The following is a 23,510-nucleotide window of genomic DNA, read 5'->3' as shown; positions in this document are numbered from 1 at the left end:
ATGGGAGGGGGCTACCAGAGACTTGGGGGCATTGGAGGCAGGACTAGGGCTCCATGTCCCCAACAGCTGGGGATGGCTGCACGCCCACAGCACAGGACACGCTGCCAGCCAGGCTGTAAGCAGCTGGGAGCTCAGCTCACCCCACGTGCCCAGCAAGAAACTGGCACGGCCCTAGGAAACCCAGGCAGGTGACAGCCCTCGTCAGTCACTAGCATGGAAGTCCCATCCTGCGACTGAGGGGACAGGAGGGGCACGTCCGCGCCGCAGGGCCAAAGTCGAATTAAGCTGCGTGACTTCAGCCACATCAGTTGCCCAGCTGAAGTGGAAAGAGCTGAGCGCGGTCGGCACAGCAGGACGCCGAGGGGAGCGCTCTTCCCCCGACCGCCCTCACTCCTCGTGGAATGAGGGTCCAGGAGTCGGAGGAAGAAGCCCGTTATTTCGAAATGCGTAGGTGTAGGCCAGGCCCAAAACGAATGGGGGGAGAAAACCCAAGTGCGTCCCCTGCCAGGAGGGAGCAGAAGCTGTTACCCAACGGCCCAGCCCCTCCTGTACCAAATCACACGGGGGCAAGTGGTGATAGCCCCAGCTAGAGCCCAGTTCAGCCGTGGGGATCCTGGCTCCTGCCTCTTATGCCCTGCAGGGCACTCAGTGGGGGGCAGTCCCCCCAGGGCCAGTGAGCAAGAGGGTCACAGCCAAATGGACTAGATGGGCCACACACACACACACACACACACACACACACACACACACACAGTCTGTCCTCCACACACACACACACACACACACACACATGCACACACACACACACACACACACACACAGTCTGTCCTCCACACACACACACACACACACACACACACACACACACAGTCTGTCCTCCACACACACACACACACATGCACACACACACACACACACACACACATGCACACACACACACACACACACACACACAGTCTGTCCTACACACACACACACACACGCACACACACACACACACACACACACACACACACACACACAGTCTGTCCTCCACACACACACACACACACATGCACACACACACACACACACACACACACACACACAGTCTGTCCTACACACACACACACACACACACACACACAGTCTGTCCTGCTTCCCAGTGCAGCAGCGCCGAGGGGGCCTGTGTTTAACCATCTCCCCACCGGTGCCACGGCGCAGAATTTCCACGGACCCAAAGGCAGGGGCAGGGTGGAGTAAACAGAAGGCTCTTCCCTGCTCCAAGGGATGTGCAGCCCGGGTGCACAGCAGCCCCACCGGGGACACGAGGCACAGGGCGGAGAGCAGCCCACGTGCCTGGCAGTCACACCGTGGGGTGCTGGTCCCAGCCCCGGGGGAAAAGCCGGCCCGTAGCAGACCCAGCCAGACGGCCACCCTAGGCCCGGGGGTGTGGGCAGGACAGAGGATTTCTCTGCCTCATGCTTTGCCACTGAGCAGGGCCGATGCTCTGTGCGTGCCCCAAGCCTGGTGGGTTGCTGTGGGGGTTGCGACTGCTCTCCAGCCCTGCCGGGGCAGGGTACCAGGCCCACGGAGTCAGCGCCTGCCATTCGAGCACCCTCCCTGCTTGGCTGCTAGCGAGCCTGTTCCGAAGGGGCTGTGCTCCCTGTCAGGCCCCGGGGCTGGGATGGGGAAGTGGGAATTTCCGGCCTGACTTGAGGTGCCTTCTAGGGAAAGCATGACTGAGGTGGAGCCTGTACTGGACTTCGCATCCTCTGGGAGGACCGGTCGCAGGAACGCCCTCCCTGACATCCTGGGCTCGCCGGCCGGCGTCAGCCCCTCCGACCTGCCTCTGAAACTAGCAGAAATGTCTCTAAGCTCAGGTACCTGCCAGGCTTCAGGCTGAATGGACCTGCCTGAGAGCTGCGCCCTGGGCCCCAACAGGAATGTGGGGCTGGGGTCCCTGGAGACGGGGCAGGGGTCACACTGCCTAGGAACATGGGCTAGTGGTTACAGCTGGGGGCTGGACCACTGTCCTCACTCCCTCAGGGACAATGGGCATTGTTAGGTGGGATTATTCTGCCAGGCAAAGGTGGCGAGGAGTCCTGTGGCACTTTAGAGACTAATTGAAGTGTAGGAGCAGAAGCTTTCATGGGCAAAGACCCACTTCGTCAGATGCAAGTAGTGGAAATTTCCAGAGGCAGGTAGAAATATGCAGGCCAGGATCAGGCTGGAGATGACCAGGTGGATCCAATCAAGGAGGATGAGGCCCACTTCTAGCAGCTGATCTGGAGGTGTGAATTCCAAGAGAGCAGAAGCTGTTTTTGTAGTTAGCGAGCCAGTCACAGTCTTTGTTTAATCCAGAGTTGATTGTGTCAAACCTGAAGATGAACTGGAGCTCAGCAGTTTCTCTTTGAAGTCACGTCCTGAAGTTTTTTTGCTGCAGGATGGCTCCCTTGAGATCTGCAATTGAGTGTCCAGGGAGATTGAAGTGTTCCCCTGCAGGTTTTTGTATGTTGCCATTCCTAATATCTGATTTGTGCCCATTGATTCTTTTACGTAGGGACTGTCCTGTTTGGCCGATGTATATAGCAGTGGGGCATTGTTGGCACGTGATGGCATACCTTACGTTGGTAGATGTGCAGGAGAATGAACCAGTGACTGTATGGCTGATCTGGTTAGGTCCTGTGATGGTGTTGCTGGTGTATATACGTGGGCAGAGTTGGCACCAAGGTTTGTTGCATGGATTGGTTCCTGGATCTGCCAGGCAGCTCTCCAGGGTTTATGGCTCGTGTGAGAGCCGAGGCCCAGTGGCGCCAGGCGCTCTGCAGACGCAGCACGAACAGATGCTCCCTGCCCCACATGCTGAGCAGTGCCCGGTGGCCATGGTGGGTGCCCTGCCAGAGCACACACTCAGCGCTGGCCCAGCGCTCTCCACCCCGTTCCCATGTGAGGGGAGCCTGGCCTGGTGGCTCCTCCTGCGGCGGGGGTCAGTGTGGCGTGGCTGTGCGTGGAAAGGGCGCCAGGACACCCTCTGGATAAGCCCAAGAGACAGTCCCTTCGGGGGGGAGTCAGGGGGCGGAGATGCCTGGGGCTGGCAGAAGTGGGGGGGCCTGAGGGCAAAGTGCTGGGAGCTGGGAAGCCAGCGGGCGGGGGCTGACTAGGACTGCGGTGCAGGGGGATAGGGCTGCCGGGGGGCGGCAGGGAGTAGGGGATGGGCTGGGGCCAGGCCGTGCTGGCCCCATTTGTGCTTTCCAGGGCGTTTCATGGCGCTTGCCTCTCTTGCTCTCCACAGACCGGTCCCAGGAGATGCAGTCCCCGTCCACAGAGGTGCCCCCGCAGCAGCCGCAAAGCCCAGAGCTGAAGGACACATCGTAACGCCGCCCCGGGATGCATTTCTGAGCAGCGGGGCAAGGCGAGACCGCGGAGCATCGACACAGCTTGACTGGTGGGGCCTGGAGAGCTGGGTTTCCCTTGGTGCTATGCAGCAAGAACATCTTGTGCTCCCGGGAGCGGGGGCGTAGAGGCGCCTCACGGGGGACTAGCAGCCACGCGTGTGGCCAGGCGGGGGAAATCCCTGCGGGGACCCGTCTCTGCGGTGACGTTTGAGGACACAGACTGAGGAGCCGGGCGCTCGTTTTGGGCCACACCCAAGCAGCTGCACGGAGCTGCGGCCGCAGCGTCTCCGTGCCGGGATTGCGCCTAGCCCCCCGGCTGTTCCGCGCGGAGAAGGCTCCTTCACTGTGATGTTCTGAGCACAAGTCCCCTGTCTTGTCTTTTCTAAGAGATGATCCCGTATCCTTAGGCAGGGCCCCGGAGCAGGCTGGGGCGGCCGGCGCAGAAGGAGGCTGTGGCACATTCTCCTCTTGTCCGGCAAACAGACGTGACCCTTCCTAGGCCGGGCCCTGCTCATGCTTAACCCCTGCGACTTGCGGGGTCAGGCTGCCGCAGCCCTGGCTCCCTTTCGGCGCGTGCCAGACAAAGGGGATGAGGTTTGGCAGTTTCATCCGTCTCGAAGCAGCCTGCAGGCCATGCCGAGCGTCCTTGACTCCTAGCCACAGAGCTTAGCATCCCCGGGGAGCCGGCTCGCCTGCGCCCCCCCCATGCAGCACCCACCGCCCCCCCTGGTGGTTAGTGGGCATAAGGTGCACAACTACCTCCCCCTTCTGGGGTGCCCCCTCTGTCACCTCACCATGGCTGCTGCCAGAGCCCCACGGGAGCATCCAGCCCTCGGCACTGGGGAGGAGAGGGGCTGGCACAGGAGGAGCGGCCGCTGGCTTCTGCAGGGAGGGAAGGGGGGTTGTGGGCTTGGCAGCAAACCGCACCCTCCGCAGCCGCAGAGAGCCGGACGGTGCTTCGTCTGCTGGCAACACGCTGCCCTCTGCAGGGAGACTGCGGTGTTATCCGGGGGAGGGGGGGTAGCCCCCGGTCGCCTCTCAGCGGCCAAGGCAGCAAGGAATGGCCCGGGGGGGGGGGGCAGGCAATACTCAGGTTCTGGGGGGATTTGACGTCTGCTTTTCACTGCAGACCCAGCAGGACCCCCGCACTGTGCCTGGCCCCTGCCCCGCGAGGAGGGAAGGCAAAAGGAAGGGACGTGGTTTGGCTGAGCTACACGGGGGCTGCCCTGGCGCTGCCGGGGGCGGGGGTGGAGCGAGCGCTGCCTCCTGCGCTGGGACAGAGGACCCTGGGGTCCGGCTCAGCACGGCCCCTCTCCGCCTGCGCCTGCCGCTGTGCTGCAGGGGAGCCCAGGAGCCCTGGCCCTGGAGATCGGCTCGGCAACCTGCTGTAGATCCCCCTGGCCTGGGGCGCCCAGGGGCCGTAGGTCTGGGAGGGGCCTGCAAGATTCCGGCTGGGGAGGGAATTAATTCACATTCAGGCCTTCCCCGCTCATGTGTGCCCCCGGGCTCCTCCTTAGAGCGGGCTCTCTCGGTGCCAATGCTGCCAGTCCGGCCCTGGGGCCTGCAGCCGTGCTCAGTGCTCTGGGTGCGAGGGGGCTACAGCCCCATGTGGGTCCTTTCCCGGGGCCCTGGCGCTTCGTTTTCACTGGCCTCTCCCTGCCGCCAGTGCGACGGCAAAGTCTGAGGTGCCCCAGATGCTGGGATCGCAGAACTGCTGCCGAGGTTCCTGCCGGCTGCCTCTGGAGGGACTGGCCGAGGGTGTCACAAAGAACAAGATGCTTTGAATTAACTGGGAAGGACTTTGTGCTGCCACTTGCCATCTCCAGCACCTGCTATCTGAGCCCCTTAAAGTCCTTAAAAAATCCTGCCCCCCCCATCTGTGCTGACCCTGGTTAGAGGCAAGAACCACCGTGCCACTGGGCCAGAGCCCTTCCATGCACAGGGCCGGGCATGTCAAAGCGTGACAGGGCCACTCGCAGAGCAGCGCCTAACGCAGGGGCAGGCAATAAGATGATGGCCGTTTGCCAGTGTTAGCCCCTGGTGGGTACGAGCAATCGCAGCTCCCATTGGCCGTGGATTATCATTCCCAGCCAATGGAAGCTGCAGGAACCAGGACACCTCTTTCTGCAGCTCCCATTGGCTGGAAATGGCGATCTATGGCCAATGAGAGTTGCAGGTACCCATACCTGCGGAAGCACAGCTAAATATAGAGGTGGCAGTCCCCCAGCTGCTAACCCTGCCGAACCAGAGCTGGCCCTCAGGCTGGCATCTACCCACCGCTGCCCTGAAAGCTTGGCCTGGACTTCAGAATTCGTTTCTCACAAACTACCTACAGGACAAACAGACCCTTTGTGCCAGTCTCAACTTTCCAGGGGTACCAGGCACTGATGGCTATCCAGGACAGCTCATTTATCAGAGCCTTTAAGCCACCCCATCCCTATCTTGCTGTCATCTCACCTCCCCATTTCCACTGTGCTTTGGTAGCTTGGTATAAACAGAAGCTGCCTGCCCTGTAGAGCGCCAGCCTAGAATCTCAGATTTCAAGCATCAGCCCATAACTTGAAACACCAGCTGCTCAAAGCCCAGTGGAAGGACCCTTACACACATGCGTTGGTGGGACCAATACAAACGGTTTTAGGACCAATCTGATGTTTTTCTAAGCACCGATCCTCTGCTGAATTTACAAAACAAGTTATTGCTGGATTCCGATACCAGGTGAGATCTGGTGTAAATCCATTACAATGAATGGAGTCACTCCAATTTTACACCGGTAGAAATGAGAGCAGATTCTGGCCCTCATGGCTACCTAGTGCTTGAACAAGGATACTGGATTTAGCATTGTTCTTACCATGTAAACAAGCGGTCTCCTGGATGTCATGTCTGTGCAATGTGTATATGTGGGTGTGTGTCGGAGGTGTACAGTGTGTACCTGCTGCTTCCTGTTGAGTCTGAGCACAGCTGGGAACAGAGTGAATGGGGGCCTGGGTTGTGCTGGACACTTGGGACCAGGGACTGGGGCTGGGAGGAATGTCTGAGGACTGGGAAATTTCAGATGGGCACCTGCTCCCAAGGCCCAAACTGTCGGATCTCAGTCGCTTGGACCTGGGCGCGGTGAGGAACTGACATGGGGTGGGGGGGTGCAGTGAACACGGGAGGGTGGGTCTTTTTTTAACAAGAGCAGTGCACTTGTCTGGGAGAGTCCGGAGCTGCTCTCTCCTGGGGATTTGTTTGGGTAATAAATTGTGAGTATTCTCCTGTGAGCCTGTGTGGTTTCTTTGGTAGGAGGGCTGTCCAAGACTGAGCTGGTCTGTAACCTCCTGCTTCCGTCTTTGTCAGGCTGAGTGTGAACTGAAGCATTTTGTGGCATAGACAAAGCGGACAACTATACATTGAATGTCCTTGAGTGGAGGGGTCAGTCATCAGCAAAGGAGCTGTCTTAATAGCTGTCTGATTGGTTTAGGCCCTGAGTCACTGTAGACTGATTAGACCTTCACCCCTCCTCCATCCAATCAGAACCAGATGTATACACCTCTGCCAAAGTCCTAGCATGCAAATAAGAGCCTGGCTGGAAAGACAACAAATGGCCAATGGCAAAAAGAAGATGAGTCTTTATGTCTCCTTGTTCGGTGCTGTTGGTAACTGGGAAGGCTTCTGAGGAGTCACCACACCAGGGCCCTGAAGCCATCATGAAATGAGCAGATGACCGTCGTCATTCTCTGGCCACCCAGATTCATTAAGCATTTGAAATAGGCCCTCGTAATTCACTGTGTCAAAGGCCTTGGGCAGGTCAACAGCCCCCATGCACAGATCTCTGTTCCATTCATAAGCCTTCTCTTGTATTTGTTGGGCTGCAAAGATCACATCCTTGGTACCATGGCCAGCATGAGCGCCCCGCCGTGACTCGGAATACACCGAGTCTGCTGGGGAGAAGAACCGCTTGAGGACAGCTCATGCAAGGGTCATCCCCACGACCACCACAGACAGCAGAGAGGTTCCAAGGGGATGTTTTATGAAGATCTCAGCAGGTCATCAGAGGGTTGCTACTGTGGGACAAACTCACTGTCTTTTTAGACTTTAGTCCTTGTGTGGGAGCCGACGCTGATCCATGCAGCAGGGGGTTAGGCCATCGCAGCACTGAAAGGTTGAACTCCAAAGGCCAACCATTTCTCTTCACATGTGCAGAATTCAGTCTCACTATTAGCTGCATAGTTCTCCAGCAGGCCAATAAATATATGACAATACAGATGCATCCCAATTGCCAGGTCAAAACATGCTGAGGCATTAAAGATGTGTGCATCTCCCACTCTTCGAGAGACGCCAAATGCTGGACAGCCCGTGGGGTAGTGAGAAGGCTCAGGTCACTACACTTTTCACCAAAGCACCTCCCAGGCGATGCTTCAGACTTGCCCCCAAGATGATCAATGTGGCTGCCATGGAAGACCCCAGCAAATGAAGTCAAAACCGATACTGGAGACTGAGGAAACTGAGGTCCCAGAGACCTTAGAGTCATAGAACCTCAGGGCTGGAAGAGACCTCAGGAGTCATCAAGTCCAGCCCCCTGCTCTAGGCAGGACCAATCCCAACTCAATCAACCCAGCCAGGGCTGTGTCAAGCCGAGACTTAAAAACCTTCACAGACGTTGGCACATCCTGTCAGAAGTTCAGTGCTGTCCCTTATAATATGGCCTCCAAGGGTCTTAACTTGGGGTGTGTCTAGACTACAGAGTTTTGTTGACAAAAGTGGACTTTTGTCGACAAAACTATACTTGTGTCTACACTACCGCTGAGTTCTGTCAACATAACATCGACAGAACTCAGCAGTTTTGTCGATGCTGGTAAACCTCATTTTACAAGGCAAAACACCTTCTGTCGACAGAGTTCTGTCGACAGGTGTTATTGCCTGTAAACTGTCTTTTGCGTCTACACTACCATGTCGACAAAGCAGCTTGCTTTGTCGACAGACCTGAATGTAGTCTAGACGCTCTTTGTCGACAGAAGCTTTGTCGACAGTATCTGTTGACAAAACTTCTGTCGACAAAAGCCTGGAGTCCAGACGTACCTTTAGTAAGGCAGAAACACCAAGACTGGTTGGATGGGACCGACCCTGAGAGAAACCCGCCACTGGAGACCATGTACGCTACACATGTGAACATTGCCCATCACTGCATCTTGGACAAGGACTCAGCAATGAAAAAGGTCAGGTACCCTCAGGCCAAACGTGCGCTGCAACTGCAATGAAGGATCCTGAACAACAACTGGTGGGAGCAGAAGGCTGTAGAGTAGTGGGACGCGGCTGACAAGCATGACATGAAGGCTTCTCTGAAGGTCTCCATGCTGTGTATGGCACAGTGGTGCGGCCGCTGTCCTCAAGCAGACAGCAACTGACTACTTACAGGCAGGGCAATAGTGTCTCTCGCTGGGCAGAGAACCTTCTTTGTCTCCTGAACTGCCAGTCCCTTTGTCCAACTATGCCGCCAGTTCGCTTCCTGCCCTGCAGGAGCAAACCCTTCTCAAGAGTGGGTTTTGCCCACGAAAGCTTGTGACCCTGGATGTATATTCCTATTAGGCTTTAAGATGCCACAGGGCTGCTCGTCGCCATTACTCCTTTGCTAGACAAGGTTGCTGAGGCCATCGAGTAGCTGTCACAGGCAAGTCTCCAGACCCTGACGGCATCCCACCAAGAGGCACAAATACCAGGAAACTCACCAGCCTTTTCCAAATATCTGGGAGCCGCGTATCATGCATCAGGACTATAAGGAGGTTTTCCAGGGGCACCATTTCAGATTTTGGTGGGGGCTGTGCATGCCACACTGGGAGGGGGGGCAAGTGAGGGCATGGGGGGGGGGGGGCAGGCTGAGAAGCATGGCTCCAGCAGTGTTACTGAGCATGCTCAGTATAAGCCAAGCAGCAAATGGGGGAGAGGGGGTCAACACTATCCACCCTCCCCCCACACACATCACCTCTTTCTGGGAGCTAATAAGGCACTTGAATACTCTAGTTTTTTGCAGATAACTTAGCAATTAGCTGACAGGAGCACTGTGCCTAATTCCTACATACAAAGAAAATTCAATCAATATTAGACCCCACTCAGCTCTAACCCTGACGTAGACTGACATCTTGTGGCAAGTCACTTGGGGTATGTCTACACTACCCTCCTATTTCGAAACAGGAGGGTAATGTAGGCATACCGCAATTGCAAATGAAGCCCGGGATTTGAATTTCCACGAGGAGTAACGGTAGTTCGGACTAGGAAGCCTAGTTCGAACTACCTAGTTCGTGCCCCGTGTAGCCACGTGGCACGGGGTTCGAACGAGCGGGGATTTAAAAATGGCGGCGCCCCGCTTATGCAAATGAAGCCCGGGAAATTCAAATCCCGGGCTTCATTTGCAATTGCGGTATACCTACATTACCCTCCTAGTTCGAACTAGCGAGGTAGTGTAGACATACCCTTAGGGTATGTCTACACTACAAAGTTAATTCGAACTAACGGATGTTAGTTCGAATTAACTTACATAGGTGCTACACTAGCGCTCCGCTAGTTCGAGCTTAATTCGAAATAGCAGAGCGCTTAGTTCGAACTAGGTAAACCTCATTCTAGGAGGACTAAGCCTAGTTCGAACTTACTAATTCGAATTAAGGGGTGTGTAGCCCCTTAATTCGAACTAGTGGGAGGCTAGCCCTCCCCAGCTTGCCCTGGTGGCCACTCTGGCCAACACAGGGAAACTCTATTGCCCCCCTCCCGGCCCCAAACTCCTTAAAGGGGCACGGGCTGGCTACGATGCCCGTGCCAGGTGCAAGCCTGCCAGCACCCAGCCAGCAGACCCTGCACCTGGCACGGCTCGAGCCAGCCACCCGATGCCCCCCAGCCCTCCCCCTCTTTCCGGGACCAGGCTGGAGGCTCCCGGGAGCTTGCCCGGGACCGCAAGAGGTGGGCACCCGCCTGGTCTAGTGCAGACATCGTGGACTTCGTCCACGACCTCCGCACTAGGCACAGGAAAGTGGCCGTCTAGGGCAGGAGAGCTGCCAGCCTGGCCACCCAGGAGCAGGTGTGCATGAAAATCAAGGTGGTCCACTGAGACCCCCGACCCTGAGCCCTGAGCTTAGAATGGCCGTACTGGGTCAGACCAAAGGTCCATCTAAACCAGTAGCCTGTCTGCCGGCAGCAGCCAACCCTAGGGATCCTGGAGGGGATGGACCAAAGACAGTGACCAAGCCATTTGTCTCGTGCCATCCCTCTCCAGCCTTCCACAAACTTTGGGCAGGGACACCACTCCTACCCCCTGGCTAATACCACTCCATGGACCCAACCTCCATCACTTTATCTCAGTTCTCTTTAAACTCTGTTCTAGTTCTAGCCTTCACAGCCTCCTGCAGCAAGGAGTTCCACAGGTTGACTCTTTGCTTTGTGAAGAACAACTTTCTGTTACTAGTTTGAAGCCTGCTACCCATTCCTTTCCTTTGGTGTCCTCTAGTCCTTCTATTATGGGAACTAATGAAGAACATTTCTTTATGCACCCTCTCCACACCACTCCTGCTTTTATAGACCTCTATCCTATCCCCCCTCGGTCTCCTCTTTTCTAAGCTGAACAGTCCCAGTCTCTTTAGCCTCTCTTCATATGGGACCTCTTCCAAACCCCTCATCATTTTAGTTGCCCTCCCCTCTCCCACCCTTTCTCTTCCCCTCTCCCACCTCCTTTTCCCAGTCTCCCCCAGTTTTGTTCAATAAAGAGATTCTATTTTTGAACACAATTGTCCTTTATTTTGTACATCAGGAAGGGGGGCTAGGGAGGGGTAAGTGGAAGGAGGTGAGGGAGGAATGGGGTACGAGCCCCTGATGGGGAGGACTGGGCTGGCTCTGCGGACTTCTGGGGGTGGAAGCTCTCCTGCAGCCTCCCAATTGCCTCCTCTCCCCAGATGGCAGCCTGCGGCAAGTGCAGCTGGGCTGATGGCCGAGTGGTGTGATGTGCCCAGTGTGGGCACTCCGGGCACTCCAAGCCAGGACTGCTTTGCAAGCAGGGCACCCCTGAGAACTGTCTGTCCGGGGTGGGGGTCGGGACCCTTTAAGCACAGCCCTCGGCTAGCCTGAGACATCAGCTCCATGCTCTAAGTCCTCATCTGTTGCCCTGCCGGCACTGCTTCCAGCCATCCTTAACCCCGGTTCAGGGTCCACTCAATGTGGACATGCTAGTTTGAATTAGCAAAATGCTAATTTGAACTAGGTTTTTTGGCTGGATCCCTTAGTTCGAATTAGCTTAGTTCGAATTAACTAATTCGAACTAAGTCAGTTTGAATTAGCGCTGTAGTGTAGACGTACCCTTAGGGGGCACAGGCTAGCCATACAATTTTAATATACAGGAAGTCCCCGGGTTACGTACAAGATAGGGACTGTAGGTTTGTTCTTAAGTTGAATCTGTATGTAAGTCAGAACTGGCATCAGCCGCTGCTGAAACTGATCAGTTTCAACAGCGGCTGAATCTGGACGCCAGTTCTGACTTACATACAGATTCAACTTAAGAACCCCAGGCATCCCCAAGTCAGCTGCTGCTGAGGCTGATCAGCGGCTGATTCCAGGAAGCCCGGGGCAGAGCAACTCTGCCTCAGGCTTCCTGTAGTCAGCCCCCGGTCAGTTTCAGCAGCGGCTGACTTGGGGATGCCTGGGGCAGAGCAGCTGGGGTGCTGCTGGGTTGCTCCAGTAGCGCCGCTCCTTGGTGTTACTGGAGCACCCCAGCAGCACCCCAGCTGCTCTGCCCCAGGCGTAGGCAAGAAAAGCCTGGTCTGCTGGTGGGTGAGGGGGGGCACTAGCTGCACCCCCCCCCCAGCAGACCAGGGAGACGCGGGTGGTGGGACGTGGTCCTCCATGGCTTTGCTCCGTCTCCCTGGTCTGCTGACCAGGAAGTCAGGAAGCAAAGCCTTGGAGCACGCCCGCAGCGGGACATCCCAGGCGCGCCTGGGCTGTCCCCCTGTGGGCGTGCTCCGCAGCTTTGCTCCGCGTTTCCCTGGTCTGCTGGGGGGGGGCTCCCCCCCCAGCAGACCAGGGAGACGTGGAGCAGTTTTTCTCACCCTCGAGGACGGGGGCGGCGGGACTGCAGCGCATCTGGGCGTCCCGCCCTCCAGTCCTATGGAGCGAGAAAAGCCCCGTTCGTAACTGCGGATCCGACATAAGTCGGATCCGCGTAACTCGGGGACTGCCTGTATATTCTTCCTTTGTTAAGAACTCTGCAGAGAGAGAGAGACAGAGACAGAGAAATTGTCAGGACTCAGGAGGTCTGTCTCACTTAGTTCTAGTGAAGGGGTGGGCAGTAATGTTTCATGGGGGGCATCCCCAGAATTTGGAAAGTGCTCGAGGGCTGCACTCTTCCATGGTATTAATGGAGGAGGTGTGGGGTCTGGGATGGAGGTTGGGTTCAGAAGGAAGCTGGGGGTAAGGGATTGGGGTGCAGGAGGGAGTGTGGGCGAAGAAAGCAGTTGTGACAGGGGACACTGCACTGGAGTGCAGGGGTTTGCGTTGTGACCTAGGACTGGAAGGGAACGTCTGCACAGCAGCGTGGTTTGGAATAACGTCCTTTATTCCAAAATAACTATGCAAGCGTCTACACAGCAAGCCAATAATTTCAAAACAATTTCAAAGTAACGGACTCCTTATTTCGACATTTGTAAACCTCAGTCCACGAGAGATCACACCACTTCCGAAATTCTACTTCAGAATGGCAGCAGTGTGGTCACGCCGCTACTGCAATTTCAAAACAGCTCCTCCATTCAAAGCAATTACTACCCAGGGATTCCTGGGGCTCTAAGCACAGCATAGCATCCACATTAGGAGACCCTGCCTCAGACTAATGGCCATACTTCCTCGCAGTACACACGCCCTATTTCGAAAAAGTGAATCTAAAATAGAGAGAAAGAAAGAAAAAAAGGACTTCTCCTGCCCTTTCCCACCCACAAGGGCAGCCGGGACGCAATTCATCCCTTACAGTCTCAGCTGGCGTAGAGGTGAGAGGGGAGCGACACCTGCCCGGCTGGAGCTTTCGCGCTTGGGCTCGGGGCTTAAGCCCTGAGGCCGAGGCCCCGGCGCGGTTGCTGGGAGACGGGCTCCTGTGGCACGGCACGGCCCCTGAACCTTGCCGGCCACAAGATGACCTCACCGAGGCCGAGAGGGATGGCTTGGAGGTGGCAAAAGGGAGCCCGCTAGCAAGCGCCAGGAGGCTGAGCGTAGCCACGTCCCTGGGTGGGCTCGAACCACCATCCTTTCGGTTAACAGCCGAACGCGCTGACCCATTGCGCCACAGAGACCTCGAAGGGGTTTCCGAAACGCTGCCTAGCAGCCTGCTCCTCTGCCTGGCCGTGCCAGTGCAGCCCAGGTGCTAGAGTGGATTGCGGGCAGTCTAGCCCCAAGGGAGCAGAGTGGCGCAGCGGAAGCGTGCTGGGCCCATAACCCAGAGGTCAATGGATCGAAACCGTCCTCTGCTACGTGTGGGCCGGCCTCTTTTGACTCCGCGCCTTCACTCCAGGCTGCAAGTAGCTAAAGGCCAGGCCAGGATGCCGCCTGCGGGGAAGCTCTCGGCAGCCCCCCGCTTCCTGTGTGGGAGGCACGGAGGCCTCCTCTTCTGTCCTCAGGCAACAGGGCTTCCTCCTGCCCTTTTCCCACCCACAAGGGCCGCCGGGACCCGCTCAGGGAGCGCGCCAGGGAGGCTCTCCAGACGCTCGTGGAACAAAGCACTTCTGGACCACGCTACCCAGAGCCTTCATTCAGGCCTAGACAAAACGCCTAGACAAAGAGCTGCCACAGCATCAACACTGGCCTTGCTCTACTACTCCCAGGCACGCCAAACCCCTCACAAAGAGAACTTCTGCCTTCGCCATACTGCTCAACAACAGGACACGCGAGCAATTCCCTCCGACGCGCCGCTTCTCCCGCATCGCCACCACCCACGCTCTTTAGGCACACGCCGGCTGACCAAAACCCATCTCATCCCATCAAAAGCTTCTGCCCAGCCCAAGAGGACCAGCTACGTTCCCGGCTCAATTCATCCCTTACAGTCAGAGCCAAAAATCACCAGCTGACGGTGTGACGTAGTGGGGGTACTTGCTGGGCTGTGGTGACCGCTGCTGTCTGGAGCAAGACCCAGCAGGGAAAACCTCACTAGTCAGAGGTAATGCCAAACTTGTTGAACCAGTGGCCAGACACCCCCCATGGAGAGGAACAAAGGAAGGTGGAGGCTGCCCTGGCTGGGGGGCAGGGCTGGAAGTGAGTGTGTTGGTTGCTGGCTGTCGGAGGGCATGGAGGAGAGCCTAGGGGAAGGGGCTGGAGTTTAGGGGCCCAGTCTCCCCCATCTCAAGGGGGCCTGAGGCATCCTAGCCCAGTTCCTGTAACCAGATTACATCTGTGCTGCGCTGTGCTGGAGGAGCAATAAACCACCGTCAATTCCACTGGCTGGTGCAGTCTGTTTGTGCCATTTCGGGGTGCAGGAGACGGGGAACCCCCAACGCGCCGTCACACTGGTGTCAGAAGTGGGATGCACTTCACCCCGTGGATGGAGCTTCCAGCGGGGAGCGACAAGGCACAGTAGAAGCAAGAGCCCTGGAGCCAGGCGTGCTGGAGACAGAGCGAAGCGGTTCCTGGGAATCGTGGGGCGCTGCAGCACTAGACTGGTGAGTCTGCACCGAGGGGACCAGCGGGCAGATGGCCTACGCCCGACTCTTGAAGGCAGAGCTGGTGGGGCTGTGCAGAGAGAGGGGCTTGCCTGTGCAGAAAGCAACCAAGGCCCAGCTGATTGCTCAGCTAGAAGAGAACGACCAGCCACAGGGCCAGGATCTTGTCCCCAGGGGAAGCAGCCAGACCCCCCCTGAGAGTGTGTCAGGCTCAGAGAGGGGGAGGAGTGCTGGAACTCACCAGAGAGATGAGACAGCTTCCCCCAGGAGGCCTGCAAGCTGCAGCCCATCTAGGGCAGGGGCCAGCCAAGCAGAGCTGCGGCGGCTGGAGATCCAGCTGCGGATCAAGGAATTGGAAGTAGAGGACCGAGAGAGGGACCGCCAGGACCGAGAAAGGGATCGCCAAGATCGAGAGAGGCAGCGGCAGCATGAGCTGGCCATGGCAGAGCGGAGAACCGGCGGGGCACCGGCTGTGCCAAGAGTGGATGGGCCACAGGGTCCCAGGACTGCCAGATGCTTGGAGAGGCTTGTGGTGGCCCAATTGAAGGACATGGGCGACATAGACGGGTTCCTCAGCTCCTTTGAGAGGGCCTGTGGACTGCAACGGGTTCCCCCAGCTGACTGGCTGCAGGAGCTCATCCCCGCACTGAACCAGGAGGCGGCCGGAGTGCTCAGTCAGCTGGAGGACCTACAGCCAGGGGATTACAACCGAGTCAAGGAGGCCCTGCTGCACAAGTTCGGGCTGACCCCCGAGATGTACAGGAAGAAGTTCCGGGGGGTACAGAAAGGGCCACGGGAGACCTATGTGGACCTGGCCTCCCGCCTGGCGCAATACTGCCGCAAGTGGGTGTCTGGAGTCGGAGCCCAGACCGCAGAGGAGCTGCTCAAGGTGGTCATGATGGAGCAGTTCTATGAAGCATGCCCACTCAAACTGAGGCTGTGGCTCAAGGACCGGAGACCAGAGAACCCCCAGGAGGCCGGGAGACTGGCGGATGAGTTCACGGAGAGCCGGTCCGGGGGTGAACGGGAGTCCCGGAGAGAAAGAGAATCGCGCAGAGACCGGTTCTCGGCGGAGCAACGGAGAGAGACACCTCCGAGGCTAGCCCCAGGGACCAGGACCAGTCATCGATACCCCAGAAAACCAGCCAGGGCCCGGGCAGAGCCGACCCGAATGGGCCCACAGAACCTAACTTGCCATCGCTGTGGGCAACGAGGCCACAAGAGGGCTCAATGCACCAGGCGCAAGAACAGGTCCCATGACCTGGGACGTTCCAGGGTTAACTGGCTGGGGCGGGAGGAAGGGCCGGCTGCCCCAGAGGCAGGGGCTGGCCGGCAAACCTCCACTCGGGGAGGGGGGAAGGATGCGCAGTGCACCTCCCCTGGGAGGCCTGACCCCCGGGAGACAGATTTATCCGTGCACCGGGTGGGGGCGGGGCGACCCCTACGGAGGGACTGCCTCGTACCCCTGGAGGTGGATGGTAGGAAGGTTACGGGTTTCTGGGACACGGGGGCGGAGGTGACACTGGCCCGGCCCGACATAGTGGCCCCAGACCGTATGCTACCCGACACTCAGCTGACACTGAGGGGCATAGGCGGCACCCCCTTTAAGGTACCCGTAGCCAGGGTGCATCTGAAATGGGAGGCCAAGGAGGGCCCCAAGGAAGTGCGAGTGCACCCGCACTTGCCCACCGACGTGCTAATGGGGAGTGACCTAGAGGAGTGGCCAGACGGACCCCACAGGATGCTGGTCACCACCCGTAGCCAGAGCAAGCGAGGGGCTGGCGGCCCGGAACTCGAGGAGGTTCCCCAACAGGGGGCCCAGGGCCCCGTCCCAGCAGACCTAGAGTTGGACCTAGGCAGTGGGGGGAACCACGGCCCTGTCCCAGCCCCAGCCGCTGAATTCCAGGCGGAGGTGCGAGCGGATCCCTCCTTGCAGGCCCTGAGGGACCGGGCTGACCTGGGTGTCGCTCAACCCCTAGGAGGAGATTGCCAGGAGAAGTTCCGGTGGGAGAGGGGATTTCTGTACCGGGAATGGCTTCCCCCCGGGACGGTAGGCAGGTGGGGGCTCCAGCGGCAGCTGGTGGTTCCCCAAAGGTATCGCCGCAAGCTGCTACACCTGGCCCATGACATCCCGTTCTCGGGACACCAGGGGATCCGGCGCACGCGGCTGAGGCTGCTCCAAAACTTCTATTGGCCGGGGATGTTTGCAGCTGTCCAGCGGTACTGCCGGTCCTGCGACTCCTGCCAATGAGTGGGGAAGGCCCAAGACAGGAAGAAAGCTGCATTGAGACCCCTGCCCGTCATAGAGGAGCCTTTCCAGAAGGTGGCGATGGATATTGTGGGGCCGTTCAGCAGAGCGACCCGGACAGGGAAGAAATACATCCTGGTGGTGGTGGACTTCGCCACCCGCTACCCCGAGGCCGTGGCCCTGCCCTCCATCGAGGCAGACACGGTGGCAGATGCACTGCTGACCATTTTCAGCAGGGTGGGGTTTCCCCAGGAGGTTCTCACGGACCAGGAATCCAACTTCATGTCGGCCCTGCTCCGGTGCTTGTGGGAGAAGAGTGGGGTGCAACACACCTGGGCCTCGGCGTATCACCCCCAGACCAACGGGTTGGTGGAGAGGTTCAATGGGACTCTGAAGCAGATGCTACGGACCTTTATGCACAAACACCCGCAGGACTGGGACAAGTACCTACCCCACCTGCTGTTTGCATACAGGGAAGTGCCCCAGGAGTCCACGGGGTTCTCGCCGTTCGAGCTGTTATATGGGAGGCGAGTGAGGGGCCCCCTGGACTTATTGAAAGACGAGTGGGAGGGGAAGGTCTCCCCGGAGGGTGAGCCGGTCGTGGAATACGTCCTGACATTCCGGGAAAGACTTGCCAAGCTCATGGGCCTGGCCAGAGAGAACCTGAGCAGGGCCCAGAGGAAGCAGAAGGTCTGGTACGACCGCAATGCACGGGCCCGCGCCTACGCTACCGGGGACCAGGTGATGGTCCTGATCCCCGTGCGGAAGAACAAGCTGCAAGCCACCTGGGACGGCCCCTTCAAGGTGGTTAAGCAGCTGAACGAGGTGAACTACGTGGTGGAGCTGACGGGCCGGACACGCGGCCAGCGGGTATATCATGTTAACATGATGAAGCCGTACTGGGACAGGGAGAACTTGGTGCTGGCCGTGTGTAAGCCCTGGGAGGAGCAGGGGGAGGATCCCCTGGTGGGCCTGTTCCCTGGGACCGGAGAGGACTCTTCGCTGGAGTCAATTTCCCTCTCGGACCAGCTCACCCCGGCCCAGCAGGCCGAGATCCGGGAGGTGCTGCGCTCCCACCAGCAGCTGTTCTCCGACAAGCCGGGTCTCACCAACCTGGCTGTCCACCGGGTGCAGACGGGCACTCACCCCCCGGTGCGCTGCGCCCCATTCAGGGTCACAGGGAAAACAGCCCAGGACCTGGAGAGAGAGGTCCAGGACATGTTGGCCCTGGGGGTGATCCAGCCATCCTCCAGCCCCTGGGCCTCTCCCGTGGTGCTGGTTCCCAAGAAGGACGGGTCGATCCGGTTCTGCGTGGACTACCGGAAGCTCAACGCCATCACGGTGTCCGACGCCTACCCAATGCCAAGGCCCGACGAGCTCCTGGACAAGCTGGGGGGAGCTCGCTATCTCACCACCCTGGACCTAACCAAGGGCTACTGGCAGGTGCCGCTAGACCAGGAGGCCAGACTGAAATCAGCTTTCATCACGCCACTGGGGCTCTATGAGTTCCTGGTCCTGCCCTTTGGCCTCAAAGGGGCGCCGGCCACCTTCCAGCGCCTGGTGGACCAGCTGCTGAGGGGAATGGAGAACTGTGCCCTAGCGTACATCGATGACATCTGCGTCTTCAGCCAGTCCTGGGAGGACCACGTGGCCCAGGTCAGACAGGTACTGGATCGGCTGAGGGAGGCTGGGCTGACTGTAAAGGCTGGGAAGTGCAATGTTGGAATGGCCGAAGTGTCCTACCTGGGCCATAAGGTGGGGAGTGGCTGCTTGAAGCCAGAGCCGGCCAAAGTGGAGGCCATCCGGGACTGGCCTGTGCCCCAGACCAAGAAGCAGGTCCAGGCTTTCATTGGGATGGCGGGGTACTACCGGAGGTCTGTGCCCAACTTCAGCTCCATCGCTGCCCCGATCACAGAGCTGTGCAGGAAGGGGAGGCCAGACAGGGTGGTCTGGACGGAGCAGTGCCAGAGGGCTCTCTGTGCACTGAAGGGAGCCCTGGCCAGGGCCCCAGTGTTGGTAAACCCAGACTTCGACAAGCCCTTTATCGTATTTACTGACGCCTCGGACACTGGGCTGGGGGCGGTGCTGATGCAGGCGGACGAGAAAGGGGAACGTCACCCCATCGTGTACCTGAGCAGGAAGCTGCTGCCCCGGGAGCGGAGCTACGCGACCGTAGAGAGGGATTGCCTGGCCATGGTGTGGGCCCTGCAAAAGCTGCAGCCGTACCTGTTTGGCCGGCGTTTCACGGTGTTCACCGACCACTGCCCCCTGACCTGGCTACACCACATGAAAGGGACGAACGCCAAGCTGCTGCGGTGGAGCCTGCTCCTGCAGGACTACGACATGGAAGTGATCCACGTCAAGGGGAGCGCCAACATCATCGCCGACGCGCTGTCCCGTAGCGAGGGGCCCGAACTTCCGCAGGTCACGAGCGGAGTGACCCTGCTCAGTTCGCTCACGGAGGGGGGAGAACTGTGACGTAGTGGGGGTACTTGCTGGGCTGTGGTGACCCCTGCTGTCTGGAGCAAGACCCAGCAGGGAAAACCTCACTAGGCAGAGGTAATGCCAAACTTGTTGAACCAGTGGCCAGACACCCCCCATGGAGAGGAACAAAGGAAGGTGGAGGCTGCCCTGGCTGGGGGGCAGGGCTGGAAGTGAGTGTGTTGGTTGCTGGCTGTCGGAGGGCATGGAGGAGAGCCTAGGGGAAGGGGCTGGAGTTTAGGGGCCCAGTCTCCGCCATCTCAAGCGGGCCTGAGGCATCCTAGCCCAGTTCCTGTAACCAGATTACATCTGTGCTGCGCTGTGCTGGAGGAGCAATAAACCACCCTCAATTCCACTGGCTGGCGCAGTCTGTTTGTGCCATTTCGGGGTGCAGGAGACGGGGAACCCCCAACGCGCCGTCACAGACGGTCCTTCAGAGTCCTCAATGGAAAGGGGGAGAGGGAATTGTGGGAGCACGGGCAGCACTCGCCACGTTCTCGGTTGAGGCTTGCAGCAGTCATGGAAGAGAGAGCTGGCTTCGGTCAAGTCTCGGGAGTACGGCCACGGCTTGGACGGGTCCTTCAGTCCTTGGCTCAGAGCTTCGGTTGGTAGCCCACATCCTCCCGAGGTAAAAAAGCAGGAGGGCTTTCCTTCCAGGGCCTTTTGCATCTTCTGCCGTGGGAGGCGAATCCTGGTGTTCTGGCTGTGGAAAAAGACAGCCACAAGATGGCGTTTGGAGTCACACGGGCGAGTCGCCTGTCCAAGCGGGACCGAGTCCCTTCCAAAGAGAAACCATGGCAGCCATGCAAGTCCAAGGCTGCACAGGAAACCTCAGGAGCTGCGACTGGGGCTCAGTTCGCGCGGCCACGCTTCCCAGGGGAGGCATGAGACAGGCCCGGAGGTCTGCGCAGCAAACAGGCCCGCAGGAGGGAGGCGGCTAAGAACCCGCGCGGCTCGTGCGTTTCTCCCTCTCAGCTGGCGTAGAGGTGGGAGGGGAACGACACCTGCCCGGCTGGAGCTTTCGCGCTTGGGCTCGGGGCTTAAGCCCTGAGGCCGAGGCCCCGGCGCGCTTGCTGGGAGACGGGCTCCTGTGGCACGGCACGGCCCCTGAACCTTGCCGGCCACAAGGTGACCTCACCGAGGCCGAGAGGGATGGCTTGGAGGTGGCAAAAGGGAGCCCGCTAGCAAGAGCCAGGAGGCCGAGCCTAGCTACGTCCCTGGGTGGGCTCGAACCACCATCCTTTCGGTTAACAGCCAAACGCGCTGACCCATTGCGCCACAGAGACCTCGAAGGGCTTTCCGAAACGCTGCCTAGCAGCCTGCTCCTCTGCCTGGCCGTGCCAGTGCAGCCCAGGTGCTAGAGTGGATTGCGGGCAGTCTAGCCCAAAGGGAGCAGAGTGGCGCAGCGGAAGCGTGCTGGGCCCATAACCCAGAGGTCGATGGATCAAAACCATCCTCTGCTACGTGTGGGCCGGCCTCTTTTGACTCCGCGCCTTCACTCCAGGCTGCAAGTAGCTAAAGGCCAGGCCAGGATGCCGCCTGCGGGGAAGCTCTCGGCAGCCCCCTGCTTCCTGTGTGGGAGGCACGGAGGCCTCCTCTTCTGTCCTCAGGCAACAGGGCTTCCTCCTGCCCTTTTCCCACCCACAAGGGCCGCCGGGACCCGCTCAGGGAGCGCGCCAGGGAGGCTCTCCAGACGCTCGTGGAACAAAGCACTTCTGGACCTGAAATGGAACTCAAGGAGCTGGAAGGGTTGGTGAAGGATGGAGTAAAGGGAGGGGGGCCAGGCTACAGGACATGGAGGTGCCAGCCACAGGAGGGAGGAAGAGACGTTTGTTTGACAGGACCCCAGGGATTTGGGAGCGAGGAACAGTGGGAGGGGAGTGGGAAACATTTGGGGAGAGGAACCTTTGGGAGACCTGGTGGTGAGGAGGGCGGCAGTCAATGGGAGAGGAGACAAAAAGGAGCAGGTGCTGCCTGGGTCCAAGGAGGTGGGGAGAGATGGGGTCTGGGTGTCACGAGTACCAGAGTTAGCTGCACCTCCGTCCTACTCCCTACCTGGTATCTCTGCCCCCTCCCTCCCGAACTTTCCTTCTGCATGTCTCTGGGCCTCTCTGTCAGTGCCAGAGGGGATCCCTCCCCCCCCCCATGGCTGGATTCTTCCCTTCCCGAGACATGCAGTCACCATCTCAGTGGGGTGGGAGCCCTTTGATGCTTCGCCTGCGTGTTCCCAGCAGAGAAGGGGCGGCTAATCCCGCAGAAGCAGAGCCCTGCACTTTTGAGTACCTGGACCCAGGGTTTTGCTGCTTTATAGCGGGTGGGGTTAAAATAACGGAACGTCTCTTGTCCCACCAATCCCCCAGGACTCACCCCTCTTCTCTGCATTGCGCAGCGTCCGGGGGATACCGCCCCGCGGGGACACTCATGCCCGTGTCCAAGGGGCTGTCCCGTAGCCTATGTCAGTGTGAAAAGCATTAAAGGACCCTGCCCCAGAGGGAGAGCGTCTCTGGGGGCGTTGTCCCGGGATGACTGCAGTGCTTTGTCCACACCAGAGTAGTGAGAGGCAGCCGCAGCCAGGGTTGCCAGATGGTCAATAAAAATACCAGACATACTTGCCATTGCATCACAACCTAGAGTACATCTTATTTAGAAAACTGAGATATTTTCTCAATTTATCTCCTGGACAGAAAGCTCAAATACTGGACTGTCCGGTTCAAACAGGACACCTGGCAACCCTAGCCGCAGCCCCTGCCCAGAAAAGCTCCCAAGCTAAGCACCTGGGGGATTTAGGAGCACCAAGCAGAGGGCACAAAGCACAGTCACACACTTGTGCTCCCAACTCCCTTAGGGCTTTGAAAATGCTCCCCTTAGACAAGTTAGAATCTGCAGCAGACCTGGGACTTGAACCTCAGTCTCCCAGAAGTTCCACAACCAGCCCGCTCTGCTTTGCTAAAGGAGCAGGCGGGACTGTTTGTGCAGGAGGAGGAGCTGGGCTGGCTGGCTGGCTGGGGCAGGCCACAGCAGGGCTCAGCCCTTGGCCTGGCTGAGAGCGAGGAGAGGCCTGCAGGCTGAGGGGCAGTGTGACGGACCGGGCCGTGTCTGGGCACAGCTGAGGGCGTCTGCTCAGGGCGAATTGCTCAAATCCGGGGCTCCTTACAGCCCCCAGACTGGTGACCTCTCCACACAGGCCACAAACCAGTCCCACAGAGCGCTTCAGCTGCCTGCCTGAAGCCTCACGAGCAAAACCCCTCCGGCACCCCAGCAATATCCATGCCCCCGATGGCCCCGGGCCTCATACACCGGTGGGGGTCCTAGCACCCAATCCCACCTACCCCGAACAAGTTCTGTCTGGTCCCAAGAAACCAGCCACAGATCCCTGGTCAATTTACCCTCTGGATCTTACCCACAAATCATGCTGAGCCAATCCTTTAGCATCTAACACCTAAAGGTTTATTATTACAATAAAGAAAAGCATGAGAGTAAGGTTGTTAAAGGAATAGTATGTTACATGCACCGAATCTCCCAGTTCTCGATGCAGCCTCTAGCAGAGATGTTACAGCTGCTGGTTTAAGAGTTCTTGTTGCACATCCTAGGGTCAGGATGGGTTCACAGGTCTTCCAGGCTCTTCGATCCCTGCAATGCTGCCTCTGGGATGAAGTGCTGAGCTGAGAACCAAGATGGCATCGACCACATGGCCTATTTATCCCTCCTTCCTGGCCTCTTCTTGGCTGCAGGAGATCACCTGGTCCTCAGCCTCTC

The 23,510-nt window shown here is 58.5% G+C and overlaps 1 long non-coding RNA gene and 2 other non-coding genes across 6 annotated transcripts in view; 1 reads left to right on the top strand and 2 right to left on the bottom strand.

Annotated features, from left to right (window-relative positions):
- Positions 1-7,974, top strand: part of LOC106731587 (uncharacterized) — a 52,455-nt gene extending 44,481 nt beyond the window's left edge. Inside the window, exons 4-5 of one of the 4 annotated variants that reach the window (XR_012897561.1) lie at positions 1,711-1,862; positions 3,275-7,974. This is a non-coding gene — a long non-coding RNA (uncharacterized LOC106731587). The remainder of the gene's footprint in view (positions 1-1,710; positions 1,863-3,274) is intronic. The other 3 variants (XR_012897560.1, XR_001367847.3, XR_003088211.2) reach the window with 3 other exon arrangements.
- Positions 7,975-13,592: 5,618 nt separating this feature from the next.
- TRNAN-GUU (transfer RNA asparagine (anticodon GUU)) lies at positions 13,593-13,666 on the bottom strand. Its single transcript has one exon. It is a non-coding gene; the product is annotated as a tRNA-Asn (tRNA).
- A 7,300-nt stretch (positions 13,667-20,966) lies between these two features.
- Positions 20,967-21,040, bottom strand: TRNAN-GUU (transfer RNA asparagine (anticodon GUU)). Its single transcript has one exon. It is a non-coding gene; the product is annotated as a tRNA-Asn (tRNA).
- Between the last annotated feature and the right edge of the window lie 2,470 nt (positions 21,041-23,510).

The sequence above is a fragment of the Pelodiscus sinensis genome, chromosome 25 (assembly GCF_049634645.1).
Source record: "Pelodiscus sinensis isolate JC-2024 chromosome 25, ASM4963464v1, whole genome shotgun sequence".
Lineage (NCBI taxonomy): Eukaryota > Metazoa > Chordata > Testudines > Trionychidae > Pelodiscus > Pelodiscus sinensis.
This window is presented reverse-complemented; position numbering and strand designations above follow the sequence as displayed.